This window comes from Gymnogyps californianus, chromosome 2 (genome assembly GCF_018139145.2).
Source record: "Gymnogyps californianus isolate 813 chromosome 2, ASM1813914v2, whole genome shotgun sequence".
NCBI lineage: Eukaryota > Metazoa > Chordata > Aves > Accipitriformes > Cathartidae > Gymnogyps > Gymnogyps californianus.
This window is the reverse complement of record NC_059472.1, coordinates 126033524-126048559: the sequence shown is the minus strand read 5'-3', so window position 1 is coordinate 126048559 and position 15036 is coordinate 126033524. Positions and strand designations below refer to the sequence as shown.

The 15036-nt window shown below is 38.2% G+C and overlaps 1 long non-coding RNA gene across 2 annotated transcripts in view; it reads right to left on the bottom strand.

Moving 5' to 3' along the window:
- Positions 1 to 15036, bottom strand: part of LOC127012609 (uncharacterized) — a 74100-nt gene that overhangs the window by 15963 nt on the left and 43101 nt on the right. The window contains exon 3 of one of the 2 annotated variants that reach the window (XR_007766030.1): positions 7760 to 8992. The exons of the other annotated variant lie outside the window; for it this stretch is intronic. This is a non-coding gene — a long non-coding RNA (uncharacterized LOC127012609). Of the gene's footprint in view, positions 1 to 7759; positions 8993 to 15036 lie in introns of those variants that run through there. 2 annotated transcript variants of the gene reach the window in all.

The following is a 15036-nucleotide window of genomic DNA, read 5'->3' as shown; positions in this document are numbered from 1 at the left end:
ACCAAGAAGTAATTTGGGGGGATGTTATAAACCATGTACAAAGATAAATTAGAATGAAAAAGTCATCATGTCTGTGCCATCTAAATTGTGGAGTACCCCTATAAATACAATGTGTTTGCCAGTAATCCTCAGGGAAGTAATCTCCACGAACAGATTTCACTGAAATTAAAAAGAACTTTCACAATGTAATCCATAGGTTGGAAGTCTTAGGACTTAGGAATTGCACTACATCCCTTTTTATGGATGGAATCTAAAACATGAGACATCTTACTTAGCATCAGAGATCTCCTGTGCTCAGTGCGGTTGGATACATTCCTGGATATATCTCTGTAGATCCCTTTGAAGGATGCTGTGGCTGAAAAACTACTGCAAATAATTCGGGTGCTAGACAACTTTAAGAACGGCCTCCAGTGGAAGCAGTTATAACTTGCAAAAGATGCAAAGACCTTAAGTAGGCCATTTCATTAGGAGCAAACACCCTATTTTTATTTCATATTTATTTATTTCAACTTATCTTTATAAGCTTGACAATGTAGACAAGAATTTCCAAAGTCAGCCTATAAAACAGTCTTATATGATGGCCTTTGAGATCTTTACTTGATATCACATGTGATCTATTTTGCTTGATCTTCAGCATCCTAAACATGTATTATTCACACTGCCAGTTGCAATAAGCATCGAGGGACTATTTTCTTCACCTAGAAGATGGAGATCACAGATCTCTAATGACAGAGCAGATGACAAATGTTCAGAACAGATAACAGCACTGAGCAACACATGATCAGCAACCTCGGCACAAACAGCATCTGATAGCCTTTGAGATCCTTCTTGGGAGCCCCCTGCTTTGATCAACAGCCAAGACTAGTTACCTGGTTATAGTCATTAGGCAACACTGTACACATTGCTCTAAGGAAACTGGTGGAGCAAGAAAGGTAGCAGTACATCAGTTTAGACTGTAATAAACTAAAATCTGTAGCCCCTCTGTTTTAATTACTCTAAATCCTACCTTAATTTACTGTTAATGTTCAATTAATACGTGGATTCTAACAATTTCATTGCCAAAATCCTCATTTATTACCCTGGAAGAAAGTTACACTTTCTAATTATTTTGGGGGTTTTTTTTAAGCAAATATTTAGCCTTATTTAAAGGTTTATTTGAATAAAGGCCTTCTTGTTCTAGTCAATATAAACTAAGGTACTAGATGCCACCAGGAGTAGGCATTCAGTGGACAAACAACATCAGTTACTTATGTGAGGTAAGGAGTTTTCTTTGTTGCTTTTAATAAGCCTCTGCATTGTAGGCATCTCAGATTATTGCTAGAGGTTTGTGCCACATCTGCTGTTCATGAGATACAAGAATCCACAGTTAGCACTTTTTAAAGTGCTTTTATGTCATGCTTTTAATTTTGTTTTTGCAAGCTTGGATAATTTTAAAATTGCTTCGTTTGAGCATTTTCTAAGTTTTGAGCAGCCAAAAGGGGAGATACAAAATAACCCCATTCACTTCCCATGCTATTAAAAGGAGCTCGTCAGGATTGGTTGGAACAATTGATATTAAAAGAAGCATCTGTAAGTTAACGAGGTATTACCAATATTGCCCTAGCACCACACCCAAATAGGTGGAATTCTTTGTGTCTTTATCACTTTCAATTGTCTCCAAATTCTGCATTCTCCTGGGAAAGATTCATGGCTCAGACTGATACATTGCTGCCTCTGCAAAATCAAGATTCAGCCAAACAGCAGCATCAGTAAATGTTATAATGTCCCATTCGATTCATTGTTCCAGATGTGGCTTTCAGATCCTAGCAGGACTACTTATAAAACAATGTTATTAAAAAAGCCATTTTTATCTTTCTCCATATTATTTGTATTTATTAGAGAAAGGAAAATAAGTACAAAAACCACTAGTGCCATATTGAAGAGTAATAAATTAAATCCCCAAATACAGGAAATGAAAATACTCTGATCCTCTTAATATCAATGTCTCTGAGTACGTATATGGAATAAATTTAGCTGCATGTTTAAACAATCCAACTGATAATTAAAGCTACCACAGCAGGGTAGGGGAAGTAAGACAGTCATGTCAAAATGAAAACAGAGTACCTTGGTTTTTCATTTCCTGGTTCTTTTTCTGGATTTCTATTTGTAAGCTTGAAGGTTCTTTGCTATACATTTTAGTTTTAACATCTGTACGTGAAGATAGATAAAGCATATACATATATACGTATGGATATTTATATATTTTATATATCTCTGAAGCAAAGCACATACAGAGTACTAATAATACTGCTTCTTTCACAGAAAGAGGTGTAAATTCCAAGACTCTGGTCATATCTCAAAGATGACATATTTCAGTCTCTTAGGTGAAAGGAAGCAAGGAGATAGCCAGCTGGCTCATGTGATGTTAAATCTTCCATGCCAACTGGACAAGAAGTAGTATCACTGTTAGCTTTGGAGGCTGCTGCCTGCCTACTAAGTACAGGAAGACCAGAAGAGTTAAGAATCGAAATCTACATGCAAACAATTTTCCAGTCCATATGGAGTTGTCATTATCCCTCCGAGTATAATTAGGTTTGCCAGATTTACAGTGCTGTATGCGGCAATATACTGAATCAGACTGCTCAGCTGCTTGCCACTCATACAACATTTCCAAGTCAGGCCTCGTTACCCTCCTGGCAGTGAGCAATGAGGGGAAGAAGGTACATTGGAGCTCTTGGTCGTAGAAGGAAGCTGGCAAAACTCTTGAAAGAAGAAAGGAATGAGACATTCAACAAAAGTGAAATATGGACATGCTTCTAACCCTTCATGCTTCCTAAAACCCAGATAACTGGTTATGGTCTTTCAGTCCAGGTACAGCCAGTATATCTGCCACAAGATATGACTTACTGCAAAGAACCTTAAAAACCCCACTTTCAATGACTCTCAGCTGCTGAACTTGAAGGAACATACAGAATATATTTAATTTCTTTTTTTTTCTTTCACTGACTTAATATAATCATTACCACATTTTTGCAACATTGCCAAATACACCTTAACATGCCACTTGGTTTGAAACCCCTGAGGCAGAGGCCATGGCTGAATTCAAATTGTAAGGTGTCATGGACTGTTAGATTGATGATGTATGTTTAAGTTTTATAGACAAAGAAACTAAAGGGCAGAGTCTGACCCACGCTTATCCAGCAGATCTGTGGCAGGGATAAGAACAGAGCACACATGCCTTGACCTCAATCTTGCATGTAAGCCAAATGCAGTGTCTCTTGATTTAACCTGTAAATTTAGTGAAGAGACAGTTGCTAGAGTTATGGTATCTCCTGTTAACCAAGACCACTAACACATCGGATATTTGGAGCCGCTCTTTCCACAGTTATGTATAAAATACTAAGAATAAGTATAATCTCCTAGGAAGAAGTCAGCTTGTTCAAATAAAGTCATCTTAATTCTAAATCTTCGTTCCAGATGTAAACAGGACCCCCCCAAAAACGGCCGCCTGAACGTTACTATATTCTGTACCTCCATCTGAGCCCAGAAACACAAAGAAAAATAAACAAAACACACTGAACAGGCAGATTTTAAACTATTTCATATCTAGCCAGCAATAACATAAAGAACTGCCTCACCCAAGATTTCAGCCATACTTCTCATCCATGAAGATGGGAGCATCTGTCTAAATCATATCAAGCCACTTACTGTTGTGAATATAATAAGTTGTACTGATGACACAATAGGGTGATATAAAAAATGCAGAGAACGTGAGATAAATGCAATAAAACCGATAAAATAATTCACGAAATAAGCATAAGCATTCCAGACTGCAACCTACAGTCCTGACCCTTGATAGTCAAGAACATGACCAAAGTGCACTGCATCTCTTCCTGCCTGTCCATTAGGGCTTGCTTTCCTTTCAGCTGGGAAAGGAAAGGCAACCTTAGGTCTCATCATACAGACGAAGTCTTGGCATATAATAAGAATTTCTACTACAGGCTCAGAGTTCACTAGCTGGAAATGCCTGATCACACAGATTGCAATAACCGTGAACCATAAGTACAGACATAAAAAAGACAAATACAATCCTATGACACTTCACACATGGTATAAGAAGTCAGAGCACTGTGTATTACCTCTGTAAGACCTTATCTAGAATTAAGCTTACAAATTCCAGTTACCTGTTTTCACGATGAATTAGGACTACTACAGGTCAGAGAAGGGCTAAGATGATCAGAGGAACAAAGGTCACCTTACAAGAAAGGCACAAAATTCAGAAAAAAAGAAAAATGGCAGAGAGAAATCTTTGGACCGCTGTATATGAATACACCAAGGTATGAACATAGGAGGGAGAAAAGAGCTGTTGAAGTGCAGTGCAGACTGAAGAGCCAATGCATATAACCAGGCCACAAATAAGCATAGACCAGACCCTCCATAAGACAAGTGCATTTCTAGAATACGCTGTTCATACAGGTAAGAGGAGCAAACATCCTAACCAATTTTGATGGAGCTGGCACATTTATAAATAGGGTGATATGACAATTTGCTTAGCACAGCAGCTTGGATTTGATGATCTATGAAATCTGTTTCACTTCCGTCATCACATCTTTTGCTAAGTGATTATCCTAGTGATTGAATTAGGAAAATTCACGTATCACTATAACAGCAAAACCCATCATGGGCTGATGCTGAACAAAGCAGGTCTTGTCAGTATATTTATACTGGGTTTTGGGGGGGGAAGGGACTTTTTTGGTTTTGTGTTTGTTTTTCATTGGGGTTTGGTTTGGGGTTTTTTTGTTTGGTTGGGGTTTTGGTTTGGGGGTTTTGTTTTGTTGTTTGGACGTGGCTTTGTTTTGAGGTTGGGGGTGGGTGGGTGGGTGTTGGTTTGTGGGTTTGTTTTGTTTTTAAGATCCACAACCCCAAAACTGAGTCCATAGTTTCTAGTGTGATTTCTTTCCACACAGTTCAAAGGAAGGTTGTCCACAAGAAGGTAAGAAAGAAACCAGAGTCCTTTGCAGCTGTTGTACTAGACACAGCCCCAGAACCAACATGGAACAAGAAAGAAAGAGCTCATCATTGCTGCCTGGTGACATGCATCTGCTATATGTCTACCACTCCTGCTGACTTCATCCCTGCTTGGATGAAGCCTGCTTGGGCTTCACTCACTAAGCTGCAGAGGAGCACTGGTGTTGGGGTTTAAAACGCCCTTGTCACTCTGACCACCGTCACCGAGTGAGTCATTTTGCCAAGAACAAAGGTTGAGATCATTTGCTTCTTACAGACACTACTTCCTGCAGACACCTTCTCAGATCACAGAAAGCCCCAGGCATCCAGCTGCCTTACCAGACAGCCAAGAATATTTGGATTTCACAATACCTTCAAAAGTAGCTAAATAAATCACCATGATTGATTAGCTAACATATCTGTCCCTGTGAAAGCAATTTCAGATTTAACTGCTCCAAAGACTAAGCCCACATGACTGGATAGAGGTGCTACGTCCCTCAGCTTTCTTGTATCTAATGCAGACAGGTTGGTTTTTTGTGGGTTTTCTGTTTTGTTTTAAATAGAGAATTGAATACTGAACCATCCATAATCTCCAGCTTCTTATCAGCCAGCCAGATTCCTTCCTAGGGTAAAGTCTCATACCCATCATCTTTACATTCAAGAGGACATTTTTATTGTGAATCAGTAAGGAGGAAAGCATCCTCCAGAATACAAAGTGGTCAAAATTAATTTAACTAATAACTCCCCAAACAAAAACATACAGGTGGATCAAAAGATTCTTAACCTGATCAACCAACGAAGACTTTGTGTGTCCAAAAAAATCTTCATTTCTTTTACCTGTATAAAGATAATTCTTAAAAAATACTGTTTCTTCTCAAACTATACCAGACTGATAAACTATACCCCTTGGTCTCCGACCCAGTCTGACTTACTTCTCCCATGAAGAGTTGGAGGATAGCAGAATCTATCATTTAACTGTTTGAGTTCATGCATAACAACGTCAACCAGCTGCCTTTAGAGTGGCGTAACACAAGACGTGAATGCAAACTGAAGATGAGAAATTTGTCACCACAGTAGAAACAATTTCATTCCAGATAACATGGATGACATATGCCTATTCCTCATATTTTAGTTCTCCTTGCTTTGCTTTATTTATGTGCCATAAAGCTGTAATTCACTAGTGAAGAATGAAACACTTTATTGAACATCCATACAGTATTTACACTCCCTGCATCAGATGCCACTTTTTCATCATAATGAGACATATTGGGAATCCCAGAGCTATGAAGATTTATGGACCTCTGGACTGCGTTGGTAAAAACAGAGCACCGTGAGCAGACTCTCGCAATGAGCCCAATCTAGTAAACTTTCATATTAATTAGAAACCTCTGGAGGGTTTATGGGTAACAATTTAAGTTAATGGGAACATCTTTCTCTGTCATCCATCATTCCTGTAGGGACAGTAATAAAGTAGGAAGAAAAAAATAAATTAAAATAAAGACAGTGTCTGACAAAGGAATTTTGAAATGTTGTAATCCTTTCAACTTATAGGTTTTACCAGAAGTTGTGCCTCCCAGAATTTATGATCAAGTCAGTTTGTAGCATTTTTTATGCAAATGACATTTCTAAGAGAAAGACCAATTTTAAATTAAAATAAGTAAATAAAAACAAAGGAAAACTTAATGCCTCAGGGAATTAATGATTAAGGAATCTGTTGCCTCCAGAATATAGTTAGTGGTTCAGGTCAAACTTCAAGCCAGTCTCTTGCAGGTATTTTGGTATAAGCTTACCCATATGCATGGACAGCCCCATTTAGGACAGCAGGGCCATTTGAGATGAGTCAGATTAAGCCCAGGCCTGTATCTCTGGGGGAACACAGCCTTAGCTACACCAGAAAAACTCTCATAATTTTACAGTGGAGCCAGAGTCCTAAATACATCAGCTGCACTGTGCTCGATTCTGACAGACAGGAGCAAAGGCAAAGGCAAAAAATGCCTCCAAACACAGCTGGCAAATCACCACAAAAACATAGATGACTGCTCACAATAGGTGGTTTTAACCAATGCTGGGTGTAACCACCAGGGTTTAAAAATACAGTTGGGAATAAGAGTTTGGGAATCATCACCTGAATTTATGAGAGATTAATTGAATCACACCTAGATTCTCAGGAGAATCACCAGGAAATTAATTTGTATGCTTTGCCACTAAAATTGTTGGCACTTCTTTTTATCGCTTTGTTTTAGTTCAAATGGACAATCCTTGTACAAAATTTCATGTCATGTCAATTCTGTGTTAGACAGAACCCATTTGCTCAGATGAAAACCATTAGTTTTATTTGTACTAAGTTTCAAGAGTCACAAAACGTGAGAATATAAGTATTATGTGGATCTATCTTAAAGTAACTACATCTATGCATATCCAACTGAAATTGCTTCATGAGCAAAAATCTTAGCTGTTTGACTTTCCTGGCCAGGTACCACACAGTGCCATTTTGGTGTATTTACCCACTATCAAAACAGAATAACAGGAGTGAAAAAAGCAGAGAAGTTAGCAAATTACCCTGTTAATAACCCTTTCTCCAGAGCCAAGCTCTATGTGATCTGGACTCTTTCCGGGGCTGCAGATTAAGATAGGCAGCACATGTCAAGAGCACCCGAAGCAAAATAGAAGCATTTGTTTTATCTAGAGCCATCTCAGCATATCAGAAGTGGTGAGAAACAGTTGCTTGGCTAGCCCAGTTTGCCTCACTTCTGTGAGGCTTTAACAAAAAGCTTAATCGCTTATTAAAGCATGAGTGTATTTACTTCCTTTTACCATGAGAGCACTGTGAGAGACAAAAAGCAAGCTGTGACATAATAGAGCAGAATGAACAACAATAGATCAATTTCAAGATTTAAATATTTCAAAGTTATGTGGATCATGTATGGTAACATCATTGCAGATAAGCTGGATTGTAAAATCCAACTTCAATTGTTCAAGCCTTGCTCACTCAGCCCATTCACAGAGAAATGTTTTCCTAATGAATTACACTGAGGATTACTTATTTGGTTTCCTAGATGAGATATTAGGAGCAGAAGAAGGTGCTTCATACAGTTAAGCATCAAGGAATTTTATCCAGAAGATTATCAAAAAGGGCCTAGAGAAACAAGACACAGCAGGGCGAGTCTTAATTGTCTCTCAAGAAAAACTCACGGATGGAATCGTCATGGAATTTGGTTGTACAACTCAGGAAATTTCACAATTAGAGAAGCAAAATGACTAGTTAAGCAGTGACTAACTATGATTGTTGCGGTACTGCTAAGGAAAAGAAAAGAAAAAATAGAACACAAACAACAGCTACCTAAATTACACCTTTTTTCCTGAGAAAACCTTTAGTCACAGATGGGACCTCTGACAATGAGGTTAATCTCAGCCTCAAGATTCTTAATTCTCCAAATTGAAACATGTCTTAGGGTACATCTTAGGTAAATAAACCTTTAGAGATAGGGAATGAAATCTTACTAATCTGTGGAAGGCCTCTTCATTTAGTATGGAAAACCTAATAAATTATAAATGGCAAATATCTGTAGTTGTACCAGAGTCCTATAACATCAGATAAACAAAAGTGTACCTGAGTTTTTGGGAGGGAGTCATCCATTAATACGTCTATTAAACTCCAATCAAGTCTTATTATTTGTCCAAAATCTCAGTTTGATCTACCACCCTTCTATAAGGTCATGTTTTAAGCAAATTTACCTTATACAGGTTTTGCCACTGTTTCAATTTTTATTTAACACACTATCTTAAAATTTTAATCCAGTTTCCTGGTGGAACTTCATAATTTCAGTCATGATCATGTGGTCATGATGAGGTCATCACTGTGCTGGGAAGGTACGAGTTTGTTGTGAGTCTTCATGCCGTATTGCGGAATCTTCTTTCTGGGCTTTCTTACCTGTCCGCTTGCTGCTTCCTTGTGCAAGGAAACAGGATATTCATCTTCAGCTCATGAATAAGTAGTCCGTTAGTGCTGAAACAGAGTAATTTGTCAATATTCTTGTAGCAGTAAATTCTCAGAGCATCTTTAGGGTTCCTCTTTCAATGCTAAACAGGAGATATCCCTGAAATATCCTTCAGATTCATCAGATTTAATAAGAATTGATACTGTTTCAAATAAAGGTTTATTCCTTTGGCTCTTAAACCTCTTAAGCTTTTAAAACTTAATTACTTCTCAAAGGGTCCTTTGAATTTAAATAACCTTTCAAGATGGCATCATCTCTTATGAATAGCCTTTAGTGAGGTAGTTCTTTAGGTTTCTCACAGAAATTTATAAAGTGTTTTCAGATCAAGTCATTCCACAAAATATATGTTCAAATTACTTTTGTATTAGTAACTAGTTATGGCATCATATAACCCTGCCATATTGTACCTAACTCATCTCACTATTCATGTAAGAAGGAGGAAAGCGAAGTATTATGTGACAGTTTCTATTAAGGTATGTTTGCAACGCAGGTCCAATACAGGAAATCAATCCTGATTAGAAGTATGCTTAATTGTTTGCTTCGACCCACTGCAGTCAAAGGAACAAAAATATGTGCTCTAAGTGCTTTCCCAAATACATGTGGACTGTTAGCTAAAGCTTAAGGATGACTCAAGAGTAATATAGTCATTACCAAGCAAAGCTTATCATGGCTTAGGTATTTCACCCTGACTAGACAGCACTCAGTATGAAATAGTTAACCAAACTTGATAGAGGACTTTGAAAATAAGGAGTAATTTTCCTCATTATTCACATATCTTTGTCAGTGTCTCAGCTTTCAGAGCACAAATGAGAAGCCTCTCCAACAACTGCAACATTAGAAAAAAAGAGCAGCAAGGGAGAAAAGCACTTCATTGCATTGACAGCTCTTTTCATGCCTCAGTTTCTCAGGATTTTCAGTTGTCCATTCCAATTAGGAGACAATTATGTGAGAAACAACAGCAAAGTGAGGATGGAGACCTGACAAAGAAGTTTTGTTGGAGTATGCAGGTATGAAAATGTAACATAAAGCTAATGGGCTTAAAACGCAGGGCTTTGCCAGCAGCCAGCCAAGGCTCTGAAACAAATTCCCATAGGAATTAAGGGCTATCACAAACAGCATCAATTCTCACTCCAAATGCAACTCACTCTTTTTCTGTCTATCTTGCTTCCCATAAGCAGAAAACAATCCTACCAAAACAAAGCACTCCTACTGAGTATCTAGTTCTTCATGCAGGGAAGGAACAAGCCAAATATGACAGATGCTAATCACCTCAGGTACTATAAAACTTGCAAGGTACTCATATACTTCACAACGAAAGCAGAATGAGAACCTACATAAAATAGAATGGCATGCAAGAGCAGGGCAGGAGGGAGACTGTGACAAGGATATCATTACTGGGAGAGCAGGATACAAAAAAAGCTACCAAAGACATGCTGCTGCAGCTGAATTATGCAGAGCTCTGAAAAAGAACGAGCTTGAATTTAACACACTGATTTATTCTCTGTTTCTGTTTCCTCACTTATGACGTAATCATTAATCAGCTACTTTTACAGTGAGAAAAACTGGTTTTTGATTAAATTAATCATGAATACAGTCCAGAAATAGTTCCCTGCAAGTATTCTTTTGAGCAAACACTTCACTCCCACAGCTTTTCACAAAAAGCTCCACAGCAGATAAAATAAGTACAAACATGATCTAAGCAAAACTCTATTTAGCAATTGTCAAAACACTAGTGAGTAGATTTCCTTATTATTCAGTCAGCTCTGCTGGGATCTTCGCAATCAGGGCGCAGATGAGAACCCTCTGCTGCACAGCAACAAAAGCAGGAGGAACGGAGAAAGATTTCTAGCTGGGCTGGAAACATCTCTCCTCACCTTGGCGCTTGGTACCTCTGAATTTCAGGGCCAGAATTGTTTCTGGCAGTTCTCAAGAGGCAGAGAGGGAGACTGCAAGCCAAAAAATGGCTTTTGAAGCAAGAACAGAGCTCCTGTAAAAGCCATTTCCTTGCCTACAATCACTCTTTCATCTCAGGCCATTTGTCTGATCGAAGCTGCCTGACCTATCATTACTAAATAACATTACAAGGGCAGTTCTGTTCAGTGATACTTAAAGGTTTCAGCTTGTCTCTAGATTAAAATCACTGTTCTGGAGGGATTCCTGGACAAAACTAGGAATGGGAGTCACATGCATAGAGCACATAAATGCATTACCCTTTGAGCCGAAATTGTAGCTCCTTAGTTCAAGAGGCTCCACCACTGTACTAACATTAACGCTCATTAGTCTAATTGCATGTTCAGATAAAACACCTGGTTTAAAATATAATACCAACATATTATATGTGTTTAAAAACAACAGCAAAGTGCACTGACTGAGAGATCTGAGGATTTGCCTGGAGGCTTGTGTATAACAGCCACTTTGAACAATTCTAAATTTAACCAATATGCTATAAAAACAAAATGCACAGCACTTCATACACTTGTCACTAGCACTAATTTAAACCACACTGTGGAATAAGCTATTTACATGGGCTTGTTGACTTACTTTTTAATCCCAGCTTTTGGTGAAGAAAAGAAGTTAAGTAGTAACTTAGAAGGTTGTTATTTCCTATAAATCATATTTTTGTATGATGTTTACAACATAGTATTTCATTTTATGAGGGTTTTTTTCCACTGAATGCAGGTACAGATTAAGCCACAGAATATTAAGAGATAGAAAAGTGTTTTAATTCATTATTGCCTTGAAGTGATCCTCATTGTCTGACATTTTGGAAATCATTTTGCTTATAATTAGTCTTTTCTCCGTCCTCTTAGTAACTTCCATTTGAAAAAGAGTGAGACCTTCTTAAACATTAAAAGGAGCTTGACACCATACAAAACCACTTACAAGGAGGGATAAAGGGACTTTGTTTAATTTAGTTCTTTGTCATAAAAATTCTTTCCTCAAGATCCTTCCAAACAATTATTCACTTCTCTTTAATGTTTGTCCCAAGCATGTATTTTTAGGTTCTTCACTGTTCTGTTACACGCTGTACGTGTAAGCTCCGTTCCAAAATATTTTTCTTAGGACAATAGTTGTTCTATATATTTCTCAATAGTATTCAAGTTAGAGGTGAACTAAAATAGGTCAAAAAAAAAAATCTACAGTGCAGTTCTCACCAATACCTATACACTTACATGTGGAAGTTGATAAACCAAGTTAACAGAACAACTTATGGGTGAAAGTAAGCATTTACGTTTTTACACATATATGATTAGAAAATGAGTGCAAAAGTAGGTCTCTATGGCTCAGCTTTTGTGCCAGAGAAGTAAAAGGTACAAAAGGAGAAAAATACAACAGGTTTCTGATAAAGGAAAGCTGTACAGCTGGTACATCTCCCTGGCTTCTGTGGACTTCTCTCAGCAGGCAACTGGACTATAAAGTCCATCCACAAGTTGGATGCATATGAAGAATATACACAAAATCTGTCATGTTTATGACTTGATTTGATGTACAAAAGAGACCATAACATAGCTGGGAACTAGAAAAAATGGCTTTGAACTACTTATTCTGTTAGGCATCTAACTGTGGCAAGCTGGACTTTGCCATGAGCTAACTGACCGTGCTTTAGGATGTTTATCCACCACTGTGTTTAAGTGACACAATACAAAGAAAGAGAGTAAAGGACCTACCAGAGCAGAATAATCCTTTTCCTTTTATTACAGACAGATTATTACAGACAGAAGGGGGGGGATTAAAAATTTAATTATTCTGGTGTCATGCACATCAAACGTAACTCTTAATACGTTTATACAAGAGGCCACTGGAACTGTGCACATCCATAGGACTTAAGGCTTCATCTGAGTAATAACTAACACATTGTCAATCTAAATTTTTCTAGAAACCTATCTTTGGTAAAGAAGGAACACGTCCTGCTTTCCTTGGAACACATTAATTCCTTAGTGGTGCACGTGCTTGCACTTGACAGGAATAAAGAATTGTGAAGACAAGCTTCTTCCATTCAAGAATACAAGGATGACATTTTTACCTTTAATCATAGTGAAGTGACAGTAAAGGAATCAAACCAGGCAAGAGGTGCAGAAACTATAGGGTTAAATTAATAAACAAGCATTAATAAAACTAGAAAAATCACAGCACAACACAATTTATGTGAGAGCTGGCAAGGCAAGATGGGATGAGGAAAATTTATCTCTTTCTTTTGCATAGTGTCTAAAGGGGGAAAGAAAAAAGTGGCAATTATTAACACAGCAGCAGAAATGTTGTAGAAAAAAAAAATGTATAAGTAGGAAGGTGACTCCATGCAGAGCCTGGAGAGTGAAAACTATCTTTGTGTGTGCAAAGAAGTCAAAAAATCATCATCTTCACAAACCTACAGACCAAACAAGCCCCTTAACTTTAAATATCTCATTATAGTTTACCTACTACTAAAGAGAAGCTTACTGACCCAGTATCCTTGCTATTTCATCGTCTGCAAAGCCTCAGTTAGTGGAAGCCCCAGGCACACCTTCTGTTCGGGGGGGCGGGGGGGGGGATTATTCTAGGTCAGCCCTATTTCAGCTAATCATAGCCTGACATCATCTGACCAGGAGAATCTTTCCTGCCTGAATTATGGGGGGTTATATTTGGATTTTTTGCACACTTGTGAGGTTAAAATCATAAACAGAAACCTGAAAGGAGATACAAAACAGATCTCTTACTTACATTTTAAGAAATATACATATAATTCATGTTGCACATCAAAAGTTAAGGAGACAATTTAAATGGGTACAAACTGCATACAGAAATGAGACTTCTTTCCAAGAACCTAGTAACAGTCAAGGACTGGTAAAACGCATATGTACTTTTTAGAAGAAAGATGGCACTGAGAATTAAAAGGAACACTTGGTGAACAGATTGACTTAAATTGTTGTTTTATTAGTATCTAACACATGGTATCTTTCAGATAATCAGCTTGCTTTAAAATACTGTATGTCAACATTTTGGTCAATATCTCTATGCATCAATAAACCAAAGCAGAGATCATTTTCTTTGCAGCAGGCAGTACTTCTCACTTTAGTGTAGAGCACTGGAGAGCACACGCAGATCCAGCAGCTCTGCTGGCTTTCTTTTAGCATAAGGTGTGTCCAAGAGAGCTCTGGCTACAGAGAAGAGGACTTCTTCAACAAAACAAAACACATTACCAAGGGTGGTGAAGAGGAGAGGGGTACAAAGGTGCAAGGGAAGGTTTGCGATACAGAGCGTGAGGCTGTGTCTCCTTCCCTTTCCGCTCCATTAACTCTGCCCATGACATGCCCATGCTCCACACCACCTACAAGGCTGCAGACCTGCCCCTTCTTCCAACACAATAAGGGAGAAAGCTATGTGCTATCTCCATGGTACACTGTTGACATCAGGTCCAACATGTGTGGCATTTTGCAGCAGATTCATGTTTAGTGGACACGAAAAGTTATAAGCCTGAAGCCCAAAAGACTCCTCAGGGCCTTTGAGTGCCTGCCAGATTTCTCTTTGGAGTCCTTCAGGGGATAAAAGATGCATCACTTCCCTCAGCCAAGGCTCAAAGGAAAACACAACATACAGTCCATGAGAGAGTCAGGCCTTTGAGTTGCACAGTCTAGAGAAAGGCTCGGCTTTTTTGCAAAATGCTTGTGCTTGTTTTAATACACACAGAATATCCACAGATATTCACCTCAGACAGATGCTTACCACACCTTTGCCAGCAGAAGTGCCCACCACTGCATATACTTACCAGCTTTATATTTCTTTAAAATAATATGAGTTTGGGATCATGAAGTTACCATTGCTATTTCGAGGAACTCCCAGGACAAATTAATCTTTACAACTCTAATAGAATTGTTTGCAGCCATAAAGAGGTATCATAATACAACTTCTGAATTTAAAATACCTATACATTGTGGTTTTGATACTCATTTTTCGCAGCATTCTTTTGTTAAGATTTTCCTGAAGTCTGGAGGCAGGCCCCAAAGCTAGTGGAGGGTAAAAAGAAAATAAGTTAGTGCCTTTAAGGCTATTCTTTCTTAGGCTAGCCAGGAGAAAT